Here is a 19,896-nt window from a genome sequence, read left to right as displayed (position 1 = left end):
CTAGATAATACACATATAATTTTATCTCCGCGAAGCGGAGCGCTGTTACAGATATATATCTTGTTTTTGAACGTTAATTTCTCAAAATGCACTGAAGCACATATATTGAGACCTAGCAAAGGCACATCGGGCTACCAGTCCCTAATATTTTACCAAGTTTCGTGCAAATCCATTCAGCCGTTCGATGATTATTATTATTTATTTTTTTTGCCCCGCGGGGCCCTTTTAAAACCTCCACATCAAACCTAGGGGATCAGCGAGGATCTACTATGCCCCCTTATGGTCATTTGCCCCTTCACTTTGGCCTCCTCTTGTCTCTCGATCCTACCGAGAGACAAGATGGCGGCCGCTACGGACTGTTTGGAATGTTTACAGACACCGGAGAGCCAATCAGCTTCGCTTCGCAAAGCTCCGTAACGCGAAAAGTACGCGAAGCGGTCCGCTGTTACAGATATATATCTTTTTTTGAACGTTAATTTCTCAAAATCCACTGAAGCACATATATTGAGACCTAGCAAAGGCACATCGGGCTACCAGTCCCTACAATTTTGCCAAGTTTCGTGCAAATCCATTCAGCCGTAAGATTATTATTATAATTTTTTTTTTTTGCCCCGCGGGGCCCTTTTAAAACCTCCACATCAAACCTAGGGGGTCAGCGAGGATCTACTATTCCCCCTTATGGTCATTTGCCCCTTCGCTTTGGCCTCCTCTTGTCTCTCGATCCTACCGAGAGACAAGATGGCGGCCGCTACGGACTTTTTGGAATGTTGACAGACGCCAGAGAACCAATCAGCTTCGCTTCACAAAGCTCCGTTGCGCGAAAAGTCCGCGAACCAGTGCGCTAACTGGTCCGCTGTTACAGATATATATCTTTTTTTAAACGTTAATTTCTCAAAATCCACTGGAGCACAAATATTGAGACCTACAAAAGGCACATCGGGCTACCAGTCCCTACAATTTTGCCAAGTTTCGTGCAAATCCATTCAGCCGTTCGGGCTAAAAGTGAGGCCAACCGCCCTATGGAAAACTCAATGTTAAAAACACGTTTTGGGACCCCCCTTTTTTCTCGGCCCCCACCGGACGAACCCCCCCCAAATTTTCAAGGGCTGCTCAGAAACAAAATGTGCCATTTTCCTGAAAATTTCAGCCAATTCCGTCCACAAACGCCAAAGTTATTAGACATAGAATTTTCAAAAAACCCATAGAGAAAAAATCCTAACTATATATACCTACTGGCGACCGCCAGTAGGTAATAATCAGCTCACTTTACCATTTGTAGCTTATAACTATTAGCCACCAGGGGTCACTAGTAACCAAAAGCAGTCATTCTACTTGTAAATTGTGCCAATCGAGTGGACCAGCAGCCTAGGATTCACCACTGCTTCATCTCATTTTCCAAGAGAATGCAGATGTAAAGTGTTTTTGATGGTACGCCTGTGCATATTGAAATATTCAGAGCATATTCTGAATTTCAGTTAACACATCAGTAAGCATTTTGGCCATCAGTGAATTCAACCTTTTTTCTCAATCGGAATAGGCAAGGATAATGACAGATATATTTTACAATGTTAGAAAGTACATCATTTTATTTAATTGTGTGAATAAAAGGAATCGCCTCCCCGTCGGGGAATTGAACCCCGGTCTCCTGCGTGACAGGCGGGGATACTGACCACTATACAAACGAGGACTTATTGGCATCAGTTAAACAGTGCTCACCTCCTTGGGGTTAAGGCATACCCTCGATCAATTCACAGTATTGTAATAGGCAGATTTGCTGCTTTTGGTTAGGACAAGTAATCTTTTTTCCTAAATATTACAATACAGAATTTCCTAGCCAAAAACAATCAGTTTTATCAAGAAATTATTTCATTGAAATAAATATCTATCTATCGATCTGTCTATCTGGCTATCTTTCTAACTATCAATATATATATTTATATATATCTATATATATATAATCAGCTCACTTTACCATTTGCAGCTTATAACTATTAGCCACCAGGGGTCACTAGTAACGAAAAGCAGTCATTCTACTTGTAAATTGTGCCAATCGAGTGGAACAGCAGCCTAGGATTCACCACTGCTTCATCTCTTTTTCCAAGAGAATGCAGATGTAAAGTGTTTTTGATGGTACGCCTGTGCATATTGAAATATTCAGAGCATATTCTGAATTTCAGTTAACACATCAGTAAGCATTTTGTCCATCGTGAATTCAACCTTTTTTCTCAATCGGAATAGGCAAGGATAATGACAGATATATTTTACAATGTTAGAAAGTGCATCATTTTATTTAATTGTGTGAATAAAAGGAATCGCCTCCCCGTCGGGGAATTGAACCCCGGTCTCCCGCGTGACAGGCGGGGATACTGACCACTATACTAACGAGGACTTATTGGCATCAGTTAAACAGTGCTCACCTCCTTGGGGTTAAGGCATACCCTCGATCAATTCACAGTATTGTAATAGGCAGATTTGCTGCTTTTGGTTAGGACAAGTAATCTTTTTTCCTAAATATTACAATACAGAAATTCCTAGCCAAAAACAATCAGTTTTATCAAGAAATTATTTCATTGAAATAAATATCTATCTATCGATCTGTCTATCTGGCTATCTTTCTAACTATCAATATATATATTTATATATATCTATATATATATATATAATCAGCTCACTTTACCATTTGCAGCTTATAACTATTAGCCACCAGGGGTCACTAGTAACCAAAAGCAGTCATTCTACTTGTAAATTGTGCCAATCGAGTGGAACAGCAGCCTAGGATTCACCACTGCTTCATCTCATTTTCCAAGAGAATGCAGATGTAAAGTGTTTTTGATGGTACGCCTGTGCATATTGAAATATTCAGAGCATATTCTGAATTTCAGTTAACACATCAGTAAGCATTTTGGCCATCAGTGAATTCAACCTTTTTTCTCAATCAGAATAGGCAAGGATAATGACAGATATATTTTACAATGTTAGAAAGTACATCATTTTATTTAATTGTGTGAATAAAATGAATCGCCTCCCCGTCGGGGAATTGAACCCCGGTCTCCCGCGTGACAGGTGGGGATACTGACCACTATACTAACGAGGACTTATTGGCATCAGTTAAACAGTCCTCACCTCCTTGGGGTTAAGGCATACCCTCGATCAATTCACATTATTGTAATAGGCAGATTTGCTGCTTTTGGTTAGGACAAGTAATCTTTTTTCCTAAATATTACAATACAGAAATTCCTAGCCAAAAACAATCAGTTTTATCAAGAAATTATTTCATTGAAATAAATATCTATCTATCGATCTGTCTATCTGGCTATCTTTCTAACTATCAATATATATATTTATATATATCTATATATATATATATATAATCAGCTCACTTTACCATTTGCAGCTTATAACTATTAGCCACCAGGGGTCACTAGTAACCAAAAGCAGTCATTCTACTTGTAAATTGTGCCAATCGAGTGGAACAGCAGCCTAGGATTCACCACTGCTTCATCTCATTTTCCAAGAGAATGCAGATGTAAAGTGTTTTTGATGGTACGCTTGTGCATATTGAAATATTCAGAGCATATTCTGAATTTCAGTTAACACATCAGTAAGCATTTTGGCCATCGTGAATTCAACCTTTTTTCTCAATCGGAATAGGCAAGGATAATGACAGATATATTTTACAATGTTAGAAAGTGCATCATTTTATTTAATTGTGTGAATAAAAGGAATCGCCTCCCCGTCGGGGAATTGAACCCCGGTCTCCCGCGTGACAGGCGGGGATACTGACCACTATACTAACGAGGACTTATTGGCATCAGTTAAACAGTGCTCACCTCCTTGGGGTTAAGGCATACCCTCGATCAATTCACAGTATTGTAATAGGCAGATTTGCTGCTTTTGGTTAGGACAAGTAATCTTTTTTCCTAAATATTACAATACAGAAATTCCTAGCCAAAAACAATCAGTTTTATCAAGAAATTATTTCATTGAAATAAATATCTATCTATCGATCTGTCTATCTGGCTATCTTTCTAACTATCAATATATATATTTATATATATCTATATATATATATATAATCAGCTCACTTTACCATTTGCAGCTTATAACTATTAGCCACCAGGGGTCACTACTAACCAAAAGCAGTCATTCTACTTGTAAATTGTGCCAATCGAGTGGAACAGCAGCCTAGGATTCACCACTGCTTCATCTCATTTTCCAAGAGAATGCAGATGTAAAGTGTTTTTGATGGTACGCCTGTGCATATTGAAATATTCAGAGCATATTCTGAATTTCAGTTAACACATCAGTAAGCATTTTGGCCATCAGTGAATTCAACCTTTTTTCTCAATCAGAATAGGCAAGGATAATGACAGATATATTTTACAATGTTAGAAAGTACATCATTTTATTTAATTGTGTGAATAAAATGAATCGCCTCCCCGTCGGGGAATTGAACCCCGGTCTCCCGCGTGACAGGTGGGGATACTGACCACTATACTAACGAGGACTTATTGACATCAGTTAAACAGTGCTCACCTCCTTGGGGTTAAGGCATACCCTCGATCAATTCACATTATTGTAATAGGCAGATTTGCTGCTTTTGGTTAGGACAAGTAATCTTTTTTCCTAAATATTACAATACAGAAATTCCTAGCCAAAAACAATCAGTTTTATCAAGAAATTATTTCATTGAAATAAATATCTATCTATCGATCTGTCTATCTGGCTATCTTTCTAACTATCAATATATATATTTATATATATCTATATATATATATATATAATCAGCTCACTTTACCATTTGCAGCTTATAACTATTAGCCACCAGGGGTCACTAGTAACCAAAAGCAGTCATTCTACTTGTAAATTGTGCCAATCGAGTGGAACAGCAGCCTAGGATTCACCACTGCTTCATCTCATTTTCCAAGAGAATGCAGATGTAAAGTGTTTTTGATGGTACGCTTGTGCATATTGAAATATTCAGAGCATATTCTGAATTTCAGTTAACACATCAGTAAGCATTTTGGCCATCAGTGAATTCAACCTTTTTTCTCAATCGGAATAGGCAAGGATAATGACAGATATATTTTACAATGTTAGAAAGTGCATCATTTTATTTAATTGTGTGAATAAAAGGAATCGCCTCCCCGTCGGGGAATTGAACCCCGGTTTCCCGCGTGACAGGCGGGGATACTGACCACTATACTAACGAGGACTTATTGGCATCAGTTAAACAGTGCTCACCTCCTTGGGGTTAAGGCATACCCTCGATCAATTCACAGTATTGTAATAGGCAGATTTGCTGCTTTTGGTTAGGAAAAGTAATCTTTTTTCCTAAATATTACAATACAGAAATTCCTAGCCAAAAACAATCAGTTTTATCAAGAAATTATTTCATTGAAATAAATATCTATCTATCTATCTGTCTATCTGGCTATCTTTCTAACTATCAATGTATATATTTATATATATCTATATATATATATATATAATCAGCTCACTTTACCATTTGCAGCTTATAACTATTAGCCACCAGGGGTCACTAGTAACCAAAAGCAGTCATTCTACTTGTAAATTGTGCCAATCGAGTGGAACAGCAGCCTAGGATTCACCACTGCTTCATCTCATTTTCCAAGAGAATGCAGATGTAAAGTGTTTTTGATGGTACGCTTGTGCATATTGAAATATTCAGAGCATATTCTGAATTTCAGTTAACACATCAGTAAGCATTTTGGCCATCAGTGAATTCAACCTTTTTTCTCAATCGGAATAGGCAAGGATAATGACAGATATATTTTACAATGTTAGAAAGTGCATCATTTTATTTAATTGTGTGAATAAAAGGAATCGCCTCCCCGTCGGGGAATTGAACCCCGGTCTCCCGCGTGACAGGCGGGGATACTGACCACTATACTAACGAGGACTTATTGGCATCAGTTAAACAGTGCTCACCTCCTTGGGGTTAAGGCATACCCTCGATCAATTCACAGTATTGTAATAGGCAGATTTGCTGCTTTTGGTTAGGACAAGTAATCTTTTTTCCTAAATATTACAATACAGAAATTCCTAGCCAAAAACAATCAGTTTTATCAAGAAATTATTTCATTGAAATAAATATCTATCTATCGATCTGTCTATCTGGCTATCTTTCTAACTATCAATATATATATTTATATATATCTATATATATATATATAATCAGCTCACTTTACCATTTGCAGCTTATAACTATTAGCCACCAGGGGTCACTACTAACCAAAAGCAGTCATTCTACTTGTAAATTGTGCCAATCGAGTGGAACAGCAGCCTAGGATTCACCACTGCTTCATCTCATTTTCCAAGAGAATGCAGATGTAAAGTGTTTTTGATGGTACGCCTGTGCATATTGAAATATTCAGAGCATATTCTGAATTTCAGTTAACACATCAGTAAGCATTTTGGCCATCAGTGAATTCAACCTTTTTTCTCAATCAGAATAGGCAAGGATAATGACAGATATATTTTACAATGTTAGAAAGTACATCATTTTATTTAATTGTGTGAATAAAATGAATCGCCTCCCCGTCGGGGAATTGAACCCCGGTCTCCCGCGTGACAGGTGGGGATACTGACCACTATACTAACGAGGACTTATTGGCATCAGTTAAACAGTGCTCACCTCCTTGGGGTTAAGGCATACCCTCGATCAATTCACATTATTGTAATAGGCAGATTTGCTGCTTTTGGTTAGGACAAGTAATCTTTTTTCCTAAATATTACAATACAGAAATTCCTAGCCAAAAACAATCAGTTTTATCAAGAAATTATTTCATTGAAATAAATATCTATCTATCGATCTGTCTATCTGGCTATCTTTCTAACTATCAATATATATATTTATATATATCTCTATATATATATATATAATCAGCTCACTTTACCATTTGCAGCTTATAACTATTAGCCACCAGGGGTCACTAGTAACCAAAAGCAGTCATTCTACTTGTAAATTGTGCCAATCGAGTGGAACAGCAGCCTAGGATTCACCACTGCTTCATCTCATTTTCCAAGAGAATGCAGATGTAAAGTGTTTTTGATGGTACGCTTGTGCATATTGAAATATTCAGAGCATATTCTGAATTTCAGTTAACACATCAGTAAGCATTTTGGCCATCAGTGAATTCAACCTTTTTTCTCAATCGGAATAGGCAAGGATAATGACAGATATATTTTACAATGTTAGAAAGTGCATCATTTTATTTAATTGTGTGAATAAAAGGAATCGCCTCCCCGTCGGGGAATTGAACCCCGGTTTCCCGCGTGACAGGCGGGGATACTGACCACTATACTAACGAGGACTTATTGGCATCAGCTAAACAGTGCTCACCTCCTTGGGGTTAAGGCATACCCTCGATCAATTCACAGTATTGTAATAGGCAGATTTGCTGCTTTTGGTTAGGACAAGTAATCTTTTTTCCTAAATATTACAATACAGAAATTCCTAGCCAAAAACAATCAGTTTTATCAAGAAATTATTTCATTGAAATAAATATCTATCTATCTATCTGTCTATCTGGCTATCTTTCTAACTATCAATGTATATATTTATATATATCTATATATATATATATATAATCAGCTCACTTTACCATTTGCAGCTTATAACTATTAGCCACCAGGGGTCACTAGTAACCAAAAGCAGTCATTCTACTTGTAAATTGTGCCAATCGAGTGGAACAGCAGCCTAGGATTCACCACTGCTTCATCTCATTTTCCAAGAGAATGCAGATGTAAAGTGTTTTTGATGGTACGCTTGTGCATATTGAAATATTCAGAGCATATTCTGAATTTCAGTTAACACATCAGTAAGCATTTTGGCCATCAGTGAATTCAACCTTTTTTCTCAATCGGAATAGGCAAGGATAATGACAGATATATTTTACAATGTTAGAAAGTGCATCATTTTATTTAATTGTGTGAATAAAAGGAATCGCCTCCCCGTCGGGGAATTGAACCCCGGTCTCCCGCGTGACAGGCGGGGATACTGACCACTATACTAACGAGGATTTATTGGCATCAGTTAAACAGTGCCCACCTCCTTGGGGTTAAGGCATACCCTCGATCAATTCACAGTATTGTAATAGGCAGATTTGCTGCTTTTGGTTAGGACAAGTAATCTTTTTTCCTAAATATTACAATACAGAATTTCCTAGCCAAAAACAATCAGTTTTATCAAGAAATTATTTCATTGAAATAAATATCTATCTATCGATCTGTCTATCTGGCTATCTTTCTAACTATCAATATATATATTTATATATATATATATATATATATGATCAGCTGACTTTACCATTTGCAGCTTATAACTATTAGCCACCAGGGGTCACTACTAACCAAAAGCAGTCATTCTACTTGTATATTGTGCCAATCGAGTGGAACAGCAGCCTAGGATTCACCACTGCTTCATCTCATTTTCCAAGAGAATGCAGATGTAAAGTGTTTTTGATGGTACGCCTGTGCATATTGAAATATTCAGAGCATATTCTGAATTTCAGTTAACACATCAGTAAGCATTTTGGCCATCAGTGAATTCAACCTTTTTTCTCAATCGGAATAGGCAAGGATAATGACAGATATATTTTACAATGTTAGAAAGTACATCATTTTATTTAATTGTGTGAATAAAATGAATCGCCTCCCCGTCGGGGAATTGAACCCCAGTCTCCCGCGTGACAGGCGGGGATACTGACCACTATAATAACGAGAACTTATTGGCATCAGTTAAACAGTGCTCACCTCCTTGGGGTTAAGGCATACCCTCGATCAATTCACAGTATTGTAATAGGCAGATTTGCTGCTTTTGGTTAGGACAAGTAATCTTTTTTCCTAAATATTACAATACAGAAATTCCTAGCCAAAAACAATCAGTTTTATCAAGAAATTATTTCATTGAAATAAATATCTATCTATCGATCTGTCTATCTGGCTATCTTTCTAACTATCAATATATATATTTATATATATCTATATATCCAAGAAAACCCTCCTCCAAAGAAAAGGCAGAGGCCTCAGTAGGGGAACAAAGCGAAGCTTCCTTTATTGCAGAAATGAGGCAGGTAGGCGGGCGTATGCATTTCGGCCGTGTGGCCTCTTCAGCGCCCAGGATGTGACGGGGGGAGAGTACAAATGCTGCCAAAAGGTCGCTGCCCCGGTTAAACCCAGTTCAAAAATAATGAGCTCCACCCCGTAGGCGGGGATCAGTGTCACCTGCTGCAGCTGTGAAACGGTGGAGCAAACTGCAAGTCCCAAAATGCATCAGTTCGGCAAATTTGGCCGCAAGGTTGCGGAAACTGGGGATCCTTCAGGCGGCTCTCTCCCAATGACCCGCACTGTTCTCTGCAACACCGAAGCTCCTCGCGTCCCCTGACTGCACAACCACCACAGTCAGGTGTAGTGTCCACGGGGGCAAGGCAGCAGTGTGCCAAGCCCAGGACGGAGTACAATGACTCCGGCACCGCTTCTCTTCTTCCTGCATGGGATGGTGGGCCTGGCTCTTCCGCTACCACGGAACAAAGAAAGATTCCACCAAGGCAGAATCAGCGCCAACGATAGCCAGGCCAGCTTGTGTGCAGGGGCCCCTGAAAGCACACTGATGGCTCGCAGTGTAAGTAATATCCAAGAAAACCCTCCTCCAAAGAAAAGGCAGAGGCCTCAGTAGGGGAACAAAGCGACGCTTCCTTTATTGCAGAAATGAGGCAGGTAGGCGGGCGTATGCATTTCGGCCGTGTGGCCTCTTCAGCGCCCAGAATGTGACGGGGGGAGAGTACAAATGCTGCCAAAAGGTCGCTGCCCCGGTTAAACCCAGTTCAAAAATAATGAGCTCCACCCCGTAGGCGGGGATCAGTGTCACCTGCTGCAGCTGTGAAACGGTGGAGCAAACTGCAAGTCCCAAAATGCATCAGTTCGGCAAATTTGGCCGCAAGGTTGCGGAAACTGGGGATCCTTCAGGCGGCTCTCTCCCAATGACCCGCACTGTTCTCTGCAACACCGAAGCTCCTCGCGTCCCCTGACTGCACAACCACCACAGTCAGGTGTAGTGTCCACGGGGGCAAGGCAGCAGTGTGCCAAGCCCAGGACGGAGTACAATGACTCCGGCACCGCTTCTCTTCTTCCTGCATGGGATGGTGGGCCTGGCTCTTCCGCTACCACGGAACAAAGAAAGATTCCACCAAGTCAGAATCAGCGCCAACCATAGCCAGGCCAGCTTGTGTGCAGGGGCCCCTGAAAGCACACTGATGGCTCGCAGTGTAAGTAATATCCAATAAAACCCTCCTCCAAAGAAAAGGCAGAGGCCTCAGTAGGGGAACAAAGCGAAGCTTCCTTTATTGCAGAAATGAGGCAGGTAGGCGGGCGTATGCATTTCGGCCGTGTGGCCTCTTCAGCGCCCAGGATGTGACGGGGGGAGAGTACAAATGCTGCCAAAAGGTCGCTGCCCCGGTTAAACCCAGTTCAAAAATAATGAGATCCACCCCGTAGGCGGGGATCAGTGTCACCTGCTGCAGCTGTGAAACGGTGGAGCAAACTGCAAGTCCCAAAATGCATCAGTTCTGCAAATTTGGCCGCAAGGTTGCGGAAACTGGGGATCCTTCAGGCGGCTCTCTCCCAATGACCCGCACTGTTCTCTGCAACACCAAAGCTCCTCGCGTCCCCTGACTGCACAACCACCACAGTCAGGTGTAGTGTCCACGGGGGCAAGGCAGCAGTGTGCCAAGCCCAGGACGGAGTACAATGACTCCGGCACCGCTTCTCTTCTTCCTGCATGGGATGGTGGGCCTGGCTCTTCCGCTACCACGGAACAAAGAAAGATTCCACCAAGGCAGAATCAGCGCCAACGATAGCCAGGCCAGCTTGTGTGCAGGGGCCCCTGAAAGCACACTGATGGCTCGCAGTGTAAGTAATATCCAAGAAAACCCTCCTCCAAAGAAAAGGCAGAGGCCTCAGTAGGGGAACAAAGCGAAGCTTCCTTTATTGCAGAAATGAGGCAGGTAGGCGGGCGTATGCATTTCGGCCGTGTGGCCTCTTCAGCGCCCAGGATGTGACGGGGGGAGACAAGTAATCTTTTTTCCTAAATATTACAATACAGAAATTCCTAGCCAAAAACAATCAGTTTTATCAAGAAATTATTTCATTGAAATAAATATCTATCTATCGATCTGTCTATCTGGCTATCTTTCTAACTATCAATATATATATTTATATATATCTATATATATATATATATATAATCAGCTCACTTTACCATTTGTAGCTTATAACTATTAGCCACCAGGGGTCACTAGTAACCAAAAGCAGTCATTCTACTTGTAAATTGTGCCAATCGAGTGGAACAGCAGCCTAGGATTCACCACTGCTTCATCTCATTTTCCAAGAGAATGCAGATGTAAAGTGTTTTTGATGGTACGCCTGTGCATATTGAAATATTCAGAGCATATTCTGAATTTCAGTTAACACATCAGTAAGCATTTTGGCCATCAGTGAATTCAACCTTTTTTCTCAATCGGAATAGGCAAGGATAATGACAGATATATTTTACAATGTTAGAAAGTACATCATTTTATTTAATTGTGTGAATAAAATGAATCGCCTCCCCGTCGGGGAATTGAACCCCGGTCTCCCGCGTGACAGGCGGGGATACTGACCACTATACAAACGAGGACTTATTGGCAACAGTTAAACAGTGCTCACCTCCTTGGGGTTAATGCATACCCTCGATCAATTCACAGTATTGTAATAGGCAGATTTGCTGCTTTTGGTTAGGACAAGTAATCTTTTTTCCTAAATATTACAATACAGAATTTCCTAGCCAAAAACAATCAGTTTTATCAAGAAATTATTTCATTGAAATAAATATCTATCTATCGATCTGTCTATCTGGCTATCTTTCTAACTATCAATATATATATTTATATATATATATATATCCAAGAAAACCCTCCTCCAAAGAAAAGGCAGAGGCCTCAGTAGGGGAACAAAGCGAAGCTTCCTTTATTGCAGAAATGAGGCAGGTAGGCGGGCGTATGCATTTCGGCCGTGTGGCCTCTTCAGCGCCCAGGATGTGACGGGGGGAGAGTACAAATGCTGCCAAAAGGTCGCTGCCCCGGTTAAACCCAGTTCAAAAATAATGAGCTCCACCCCGTAGGCGGGGATCAGTGTCACCTGCTGCAGCTGTGAAACGGTGGAGCAAACTGCAAGTCCCAAAATGCATCAGTTCGGCAAATTTGGCCGCAAGGTTGCGGAAACTGGGGATCCTTCAGGCGGCTCTCTCCCAATGACCCGCACTGTTCTCTGCAACACCGAAGCTCCTCGCGTCCCCTGACTGCACAACCACCACAGTCAGGTGTAGTGTCCACGGGGGCAAGGCAGCAGTGTGCCAAGCCCAGGACGGAGTACAATGACTCCGGCACCGCTTCTCTTCTTCCTGCATGGGATGGTGGGCCTGGCTCTTCCGCTACCACGGAACAAAGAAAGATTCCACCAAGGCAGAATCAGCGCCAACGATAGCCAGGCCAGCTTGTGTGCAGGGGCCCCTGAAAGCACACTGATGGCTCGCATTGTAAGTAATATCCAAGAAAACCCTCCTCCAAAGAAAAGGCAGAGGCCTCAGTAGGGGAACAAAGCGAAGCTTCCTTTATTGCAGAAATGAGGCAGGTAGGCGGGCGTATGCATTTCGGCCGTGTGGCCTCTTCAGCGCCCAGGATGTGACGGGGGGAGAGTACAAATGCTGCCAAAAGGTCGCTGCCCCGGTTAAACCCAGTTCAAAAATAATGAGCTCCACCCCGTAGGCGGGGATCAGTGTCACCTGCTGCAGCTGTGAAACGGTGGAGCAAACTGCAAGTCCCAAAATGCATCAGGTCGGCAAATTTGGCCGCAAGGTTGCGGAAACTGGGGATCCTTCAGGCGGCTCTCTCCCAATGACCCGCACTGTTCTCTGCAACACCGAAGCTCCTCGCGTGCCCTGACTGCACAACCACCACAGTCAGGTGTAGTGTCCACGGGGGCAAGGCAGCAGTGTGCCAAGCCCAGGACGGAGTACAATGACTCCGGCACCGCTTCTCTTCTTCCTGCATGGGATGGTGGGCCTGGCTCTTCCGCTACCACGGAACAAAGAAAGATTCCACCAAGTCAGAATCAGCGCCAACCATAGCCAGGCCAGCTTGTGTGCAGGGGCCCCTGAAAGCACACTGATGGCTCGCAGTGTAAGTAATATCCAATAAAACCCTCCTCCAAAGAAAAGGCAGAGGCCTCAGTAGGGGAACAAAGCGAAGCTTCCTTTATTGCAGAAATGAGGCAGGTAGGCGGGCGTATGCATTTCGGACGTGTGGCCTCTTCAGCGCCCAGGATGTGACGGGGGGAGAGTACAAATGCTGCCAAAAGGTCGCTGCCCCGGTTAAACCCAGTTCAAAAATAATGAGCTCCACCCCGTAGGCGGGGATCAGTGTCACCTGCTGCAGCTGTGAAACGGTGGAGCAAACTGCAAGTCCCAAAATGCATCAGTTCGGCAAATTTGGCCGCAAGGTTGCGGAAACTGGGGATCCTTCAGGCGGCTCTCTCCCAATGACCCGCACTGTTCTCTGCAACACCGAAGCTCCTCGCGTCCCCTGACTGCACAACCACCACAGTCAGGTGTAGTGTCCACGGGGGCAAGGCAGCAGTGTGCCAAGCCCAGGACGGAGTACAATGACTCCGGCACCGCTTCTCTTCTTCCTGCATGGGATGGTGGGCCTGGCTCTTCCGCTACCACGGAACAAAGAAAGATTCCACCAAGGCAGAATCAGCGCCAGCGATAGCCAGGCCAGCTTGTGTGCAGGGGCCCCTGAAAGCACACTGATGGCTCGCAGTGTAAGTAATATCCAAGAAAACCCTCCTCCAAAGAAAAGGCAGAGGCCTCAGTAGGGGAACAAAGCGAAGCTTCCTTTATTGCAGAAATGAGGCAGGTAGGCGGGCGTATGCATTTCGGCCGTGTGGCCTCTTCAGCGCCCAGGATGTGACGGGGGGAGACAAGTAATCTTTTTTCCTAAATATTACAATACAGAAATTCCTAGCCAAAAACAATCAGTTTTATCAAGAAATTATTTCATTGAAATAAATATCTATCTATCGATCTGTCTATCTGGCTATCTTTCTAACTATCAATATATATATTTATATATATCTATATATATATATATATATAATCAGCTCACTTTACCATTTGTAGCTTATAACTATTAGCCACCAGGGGTCACTAGTAACCAAAAGCAGTCATTCTACTTGTAAATTGTGCCAATCGAGTGGAACAGCAGCCTAGGATTCACCACTGCTTCATCTCATTTTCCAAGAGAATGCAGATGTAAAGTGTTTTTGATGGTACGCCTGTGCATATTGAAATATTCAGAGCATATTCTGAATTTCAGTTAACACATCAGTAAGCATTTTGGCCATCAGTGAATTCAACCTTTTTTCTCAATCGGAATAGGCAAGGATAATGACAGATATATTTTACAATGTTAGAAAGTACATCATTTTATTTAATTGTGTGAATAAAATGAATCGCCTCCTCGTCGGGGAATTGAACGCCGGTCTCCCGCGTGACAGCCGGGGATACTGACCACTATACAAACGAGGACTTATTGGCATCAGTTAAACAGTGCTCACCTCCTTGGGGTTAAGGCATACCCTCGATCAATTCACAGTATTGTAATAGGCAGATTTGCTGCTTTTGGTTAGGACAAGTAATCTTTTTTCCTAAATATTACAATACAGAATTTCCTAGCCAAAAACAATCAGTTTTATCAAGAAATTATTGCATTGAAATAAATATCTATCTATCGATCTGTCTATCTGGCTATCTTTCTAACTATCAATATATATATTTATATATATCTATATATATATAATCAGCTCACTTTACCATTTGCAGCTTATAACTATTAGCCACCAGGGGTCACTAGTAACCAAAAGCAGTCATTCTACTTGTAAATTGTGCCAATCGAGTGGAACAGCAGCCTAGGATTCACCACTGCTTCATCTCTTTTTCCAAGAGAATGCAGATGTAAAGTGTTTTTGATGGTACGCCTGTGCATATTGAAATATTCAGAGCATATTCTGAATTTCAGTTAACACATCAGTAAGCATTTTGTCCATCGTGAATTCAACCTTTTTTCTCAATCGGAATAGGCAAGGATAATGACAGATATATTTTACAATGTTAGAAAGTGCATCATTTTATTTAATTGTGTGAATAAAAGGAATCGCCTCCCCGTCGGGGAATTGAACCCCGGTCTCCCGCGTGACAGGCGGGGATACTGACCACTATACTAACGAGGACTTATTGGCATCAGTTAAACAGTGCTCACCTCCTTGGGGTTAAGGCATACCCTCGATCAATTCACAGTATTGTAATAGGCAGATTTGCTGCTTTTGGTTAGGACAATTAATCTTTTTTCCTAAATATTACAATACAGAAATTCCTAGCCAAAAACAATCAGTTTTATCAAGAAATTATTTCATTGAAATAAATATCTATCTATCGATCTGTCTATCTGGCTATCTTTCTAACTATCAATATATATATTTATATATATCTATATATATATATATAATCAGCTCACTTTACCATTTGCAGCTTATAACTATTAGCCACCAGGGGTCACTACTAACCAAAAGCAGTCATTCTACTTGTAAATTGTGCCAATCGAGTGGAACAGCAGCCTAGGATTCACCACTGCTTCATCTCATTTTCCAAGAGAATGCAGATGTAAAGTGTTTTTGATGGTACGCCTGTGCATATTGAAATATTCAGAGCATATTCTGAATTTCAGTTAACACATCAGTAAGCATTTTGGCCATCAGTGAATTCAACCTTTTTTCTCAATCAGAATAGGCAAGGATAATGACAGATATATTTTACAATGTTAGAAAGTACATCATTTTATTTAATTGTGTGAATAAAATGAATCGCCTCCCCGTCGGGGAATTGAACCCCGGTCTCCCGCGTGACAGGTGGGGATACTGACCACTATACTAACGAGGACTTATTGGCATCAGTTAAACAGTGCTCACCTCCTTGGGGTTAAGGCATACCCTCGATCAATTCACAGTATTGTAATAGGCAGATTTGCTGCTTTTGGTTAGGACAAGTAATCTTTTTTCCTAAATATTACAATACAGAAATTCCTAGCCAAAAACAATCAGTTTTATCAAGAAATTATTTCATTGAAATAAATATCTATCTATCGATCTGTCTATCTGGCTATCTTTCTAACTATCAATATATATATTTATATATATCTATATATATATATATATAATCAGCTCACTTTACCATTTGCAGCTTATAACTATTAGCCACCAGGGGTCACTAGTAACCAAAAGCAGTCATTCTACTTGTAAATTGTGCCAATCGAGTGGAACAGCAGCCTAGGATTCACCACTGCTTCATCTCATTTTCCAAGAGAATGCAGATGTAAAGTGTTTTTGATGGTACGCTTGTGCATATTGAAATATTCAGAGCATATTCTGAATTTCAGTTAACACATCAGTAAGCATTTTGTCCATCAGTGAATTCAACCTTTTTTCTCAATCGGAATAGGCAAGGATAATGACAGATATATTTTACAATGTTAGAAAGTGCATCATTTTATTTAATTGTGTGAATAAAAGGAATCGCCTCCCCGTCGGGGAATTGAACCCCGGTCTCCCGCGTGACAGGCGGGGATACTGACCACTATACTAACGAGGACTTATTGGCATCAGTTAAACAGTGCTCACCTCCTTGGGGTTAAGGCATACCCTCGATCAATTCACAGTATTGTAATAGGCCGATTTGCTGCTTTTGGTTAGGACAAGTAATCTTTTTTCCTAAATATTACAATACAGAAATTCCTAGCCAAAAACAATCAGTTTTATCAAGAAATTATTTCATTGAAATAAATATCTATCTATCGATCTGTCTATCTGGCTATCTTTCTAACTATCAATATATATATTTATATATATCTATATATATATATATATAATCAGCTCACTTTACCATTTGCAGCTTATAACTATTAGCCACCAGGGGTCACTAGTAACCAAAAGCAGTCATTCTACTTGTAAATTGTGCCAATCGAGTGGAACAGCAGCCTAGGATTCACCACTGCTTCATCTCATTTTCCAAGAGAATGCAGATGTAAAGTGTTTTTGATGGTACGCTTGTGCATATTGAAATATTCAGAGCATATTCTGAATTTCAGTTAACACATCAGTAAGCATTTCGTCCATCAGTGAATTCAACCTTTTTTCTCAATCGGAATAGGCAAGGATAATGACAGATATATTTTACAATGTTAGAAAGTGCATCATTTTATTTAATTGTGTGAATAAAATGAACCGCCTCCCCGTCGGGGAATTGAACCCCGGTCTCCCGCATGACAGGCGGGGATACTGACCACTATACTAACGAGGACTTATTGGCATCAGTTAAACAGTGCTCACCTCTTCGGGGTTAAGGCATACCCTCGATCAATTCACAGTATTGTAATAGGCAGATTTGCTGCTTTTGGTTAGGACAAGTAATCTTTTTTCCTAAATATTACAATACAGAAATTCCTAGCCAAAAACAATCAGTTTTATCAAGAAATTATTTCATTGAAATAAATATCTATCTATCGATCTGTCTATCGGGCTATCTTTCTAACTATCAATATATATATTTATATATATCTATATATATATGATCAGCTCACTTTACCATTTGCAGCTTATAACTATTAGCCACCAGGGGTCACTACTAACCAAAAGCAGTCACTCTACTTGTATATTGTGCCAATCGAGTGGAACAGCAGCCTATGATTCACCACTGCTTCATCTCATTTTCCAAGAGAATGCAGATGTAAAGTGTTTTTGATGGTACGCCTGTGCATATTGAAATATTCAGAGCATATTCTGAATTTCAGTTAACACATCAGTAAGCATTTTGGCCATCAGTGAATTCAACCTTTTTTCTCAATCGGAATAGGCAAGGATAATGACAGATATATTTTACAATGTTAGAAAGTACATCATTTTATTTAATTGTGTGAATAAAACGAATCGCCTCCCCGTCGGGGAATTGAACCCTGGTCTCCCGCGTGACAGGCGGGCATACTGACCACTATACTAACGAGGACTTATTGGCTTCAGTTAAACAGTGCTCACCTCCTTGGGGTTAAGGCATACCCTCGATCAATTCACAGTATTGTAATAGGCAGATTTGCTGCTTTTGGTTAGGACAAGTAATCTTTTTTCCTAAATATTACAATACAGAAATTCATAGCCAAAAACAATCAGTTTTATCAAGAAATTATTTCATTGAAATAAATATCTATCTATCGATCTGTCTATCTGGCTATCTTTCTAACTATCAATATATATATTTATATATATCTATATATATATATATATAATCAGCTCACTTTACCATTTGCAGCTTATAACTATTAGCCACCAGGGGTCACTACTAACCAAAAGCAGTCATTCTACTTGTAAATTGTGCCAATCGAGTGGAACAGCAGCCTAGGAGTCACCACTGCTTCATCTCATTTTCCAAGAGAATGCAGATGTAAAGTGTTTTTGATGGTACGCCTGTGCATATTGAAATATTCAGAGCATATTCTGAATTTCAGTTAACACATCAGTAAGCATTTTGTCCATCAGTGAATTCAACCTTTTTTCTCAATCGGAATAGGCAAGGATAATGACAGATATATTTTACAATGTTAGAAAGTGCATCATTTTATTTAATTGTGTGAATAAAAGGAATCGCCTCCCCGTCGGGGAATTGAACCCCGGTCTCCCGCGTGACAGGCGGGGATACTGACCACTATACTAACGAGGACTTATTGGCATCAGTTAAACAGTGCTCACCTCCTTGGGGTTAAGGCATACCCTCGATCAATTCACAGTATTGTAATAGGCAGATTTGCTGCTTTTGGTTAGGACAAGTAATCTTTTTTCCTAAATATTACAATACAGAAATTCCTAGCCAAAAACAATCAGTTTTATCAAGAAATTATTTCATTGAAATAAATATCTATCTATCGATCTGTCTATCGGGCTATCTTTCTAACTATCAATATATATATTTATATATATCTATATATATATGATCAGCTCACTTTACCATTTGCAGCTTATAACTATTAGCCACCAGGGGTCACTACTAACCAAAAGCAGTCACTCTACTTGTATATTGTGCCAATCGTGTGGAACAGCAGCCTAGGATTCACCACTGCTTCATCTCATTTTCCAAGAGAATGCAGATGTAAAGTGTTTTTGATGGTACGCCTGTGCATATTGAAATATTCAGAGCATATTCTGAATTTCAGTTAACACATCAGTAAGCATTTTGGCCATCAGTGAATTCAACCTTTTTTCTCAATCGGAATAGGCAAGGATAATGACAGATATATTTTACAATGTTAGAAAGTGCATCATTTTATTTAATTGTGTGAATAAAATGAATAGCCTCCCCGTCAGGGAATTGAACCCCGGTCTCCCGCGTGACAGGCGGGGATACTGACCACTATACTAACGAGGACTTATTGGCATAAGTTAAACAGTGCTCACCTCCTTGGGGTTAAGGCATACCCTCGATCAATTCACAGTATTGTAATAGGCAGATTTGCTGCTTTTGGTTAGGACAAGTAATCTTTTTTCCTAAATATTACAATACAGAAATTCCTAGCCAAAAACAATCAGTTTTATCAAGAAATTATTTCATTGAAATAAATATCTATCTATCGATCTGTCTATCTGGCTATCTTTCTAACTATCAATATATATATTTATATATATATATATATATATAATCAGCTCACTTTACCATTTGCAGCTTATAACTATTAGCCACCA

General features: G+C 40.5%; 17 non-coding genes across 17 annotated transcripts; all 17 read right to left on the bottom strand.

Annotated features, from left to right (window-relative positions):
* Window positions 1–2,316: 2,316 nt before the first annotated feature.
* On the bottom strand, window positions 2,317–2,388 carry TRNAD-GUC (transfer RNA aspartic acid (anticodon GUC)). The gene has a single exon. It is a non-coding gene; the product is annotated as a tRNA-Asp (tRNA).
* Window positions 2,389–3,022: 634 nt separating this feature from the next.
* On the bottom strand, window positions 3,023–3,094 carry TRNAD-GUC (transfer RNA aspartic acid (anticodon GUC)). Its single transcript has one exon. It is a non-coding gene; the product is annotated as a tRNA-Asp (tRNA).
* A 635-nt stretch (window positions 3,095–3,729) lies between these two features.
* Window positions 3,730–3,801, bottom strand: TRNAD-GUC (transfer RNA aspartic acid (anticodon GUC)). Its single transcript has one exon. It is a non-coding gene; the product is annotated as a tRNA-Asp (tRNA).
* A 634-nt stretch (window positions 3,802–4,435) lies between these two features.
* On the bottom strand, window positions 4,436–4,507 carry TRNAD-GUC (transfer RNA aspartic acid (anticodon GUC)). Its single transcript has one exon. It is a non-coding gene; the product is annotated as a tRNA-Asp (tRNA).
* Window positions 4,508–5,143: 636 nt separating this feature from the next.
* Window positions 5,144–5,215, bottom strand: TRNAD-GUC (transfer RNA aspartic acid (anticodon GUC)). Its single transcript has one exon. It is a non-coding gene; the product is annotated as a tRNA-Asp (tRNA).
* A 636-nt stretch (window positions 5,216–5,851) lies between these two features.
* TRNAD-GUC (transfer RNA aspartic acid (anticodon GUC)) lies at window positions 5,852–5,923 on the bottom strand. Its single transcript has one exon. It is a non-coding gene; the product is annotated as a tRNA-Asp (tRNA).
* A 634-nt stretch (window positions 5,924–6,557) lies between these two features.
* TRNAD-GUC (transfer RNA aspartic acid (anticodon GUC)) lies at window positions 6,558–6,629 on the bottom strand. Its single transcript has one exon. It is a non-coding gene; the product is annotated as a tRNA-Asp (tRNA).
* A 636-nt stretch (window positions 6,630–7,265) lies between these two features.
* Window positions 7,266–7,337, bottom strand: TRNAD-GUC (transfer RNA aspartic acid (anticodon GUC)). Its single transcript has one exon. It is a non-coding gene; the product is annotated as a tRNA-Asp (tRNA).
* A 636-nt stretch (window positions 7,338–7,973) lies between these two features.
* TRNAD-GUC (transfer RNA aspartic acid (anticodon GUC)) lies at window positions 7,974–8,045 on the bottom strand. Its single transcript has one exon. It is a non-coding gene; the product is annotated as a tRNA-Asp (tRNA).
* Window positions 8,046–11,626: 3,581 nt separating this feature from the next.
* On the bottom strand, window positions 11,627–11,698 carry TRNAD-GUC (transfer RNA aspartic acid (anticodon GUC)). The gene has a single exon. It is a non-coding gene; the product is annotated as a tRNA-Asp (tRNA).
* Window positions 11,699–15,276: 3,578 nt separating this feature from the next.
* TRNAD-GUC (transfer RNA aspartic acid (anticodon GUC)) lies at window positions 15,277–15,348 on the bottom strand. Its single transcript has one exon. It is a non-coding gene; the product is annotated as a tRNA-Asp (tRNA).
* Window positions 15,349–15,982: 634 nt separating this feature from the next.
* Window positions 15,983–16,054, bottom strand: TRNAD-GUC (transfer RNA aspartic acid (anticodon GUC)). The gene has a single exon. It is a non-coding gene; the product is annotated as a tRNA-Asp (tRNA).
* A 636-nt stretch (window positions 16,055–16,690) lies between these two features.
* Window positions 16,691–16,762, bottom strand: TRNAD-GUC (transfer RNA aspartic acid (anticodon GUC)). Its single transcript has one exon. It is a non-coding gene; the product is annotated as a tRNA-Asp (tRNA).
* A 636-nt stretch (window positions 16,763–17,398) lies between these two features.
* Window positions 17,399–17,470, bottom strand: TRNAD-GUC (transfer RNA aspartic acid (anticodon GUC)). The gene has a single exon. It is a non-coding gene; the product is annotated as a tRNA-Asp (tRNA).
* Window positions 17,471–18,100: 630 nt separating this feature from the next.
* On the bottom strand, window positions 18,101–18,172 carry TRNAD-GUC (transfer RNA aspartic acid (anticodon GUC)). The gene has a single exon. It is a non-coding gene; the product is annotated as a tRNA-Asp (tRNA).
* Window positions 18,173–18,808: 636 nt separating this feature from the next.
* Window positions 18,809–18,880, bottom strand: TRNAD-GUC (transfer RNA aspartic acid (anticodon GUC)). Its single transcript has one exon. It is a non-coding gene; the product is annotated as a tRNA-Asp (tRNA).
* A 630-nt stretch (window positions 18,881–19,510) lies between these two features.
* Window positions 19,511–19,582, bottom strand: TRNAD-GUC (transfer RNA aspartic acid (anticodon GUC)). Its single transcript has one exon. It is a non-coding gene; the product is annotated as a tRNA-Asp (tRNA).
* Window positions 19,583–19,896: the final 314 nt, after the last annotated feature.

The sequence above is a fragment of the Lissotriton helveticus genome, chromosome 1_2, assembly GCF_964261635.1.
Source record: "Lissotriton helveticus chromosome 1_2, aLisHel1.1, whole genome shotgun sequence".
NCBI lineage: Eukaryota > Metazoa > Chordata > Amphibia > Caudata > Salamandridae > Lissotriton > Lissotriton helveticus.
Note: the sequence above shows the minus strand (reverse complement) of the source record. Positions and strands in the feature narration are given on the sequence as shown.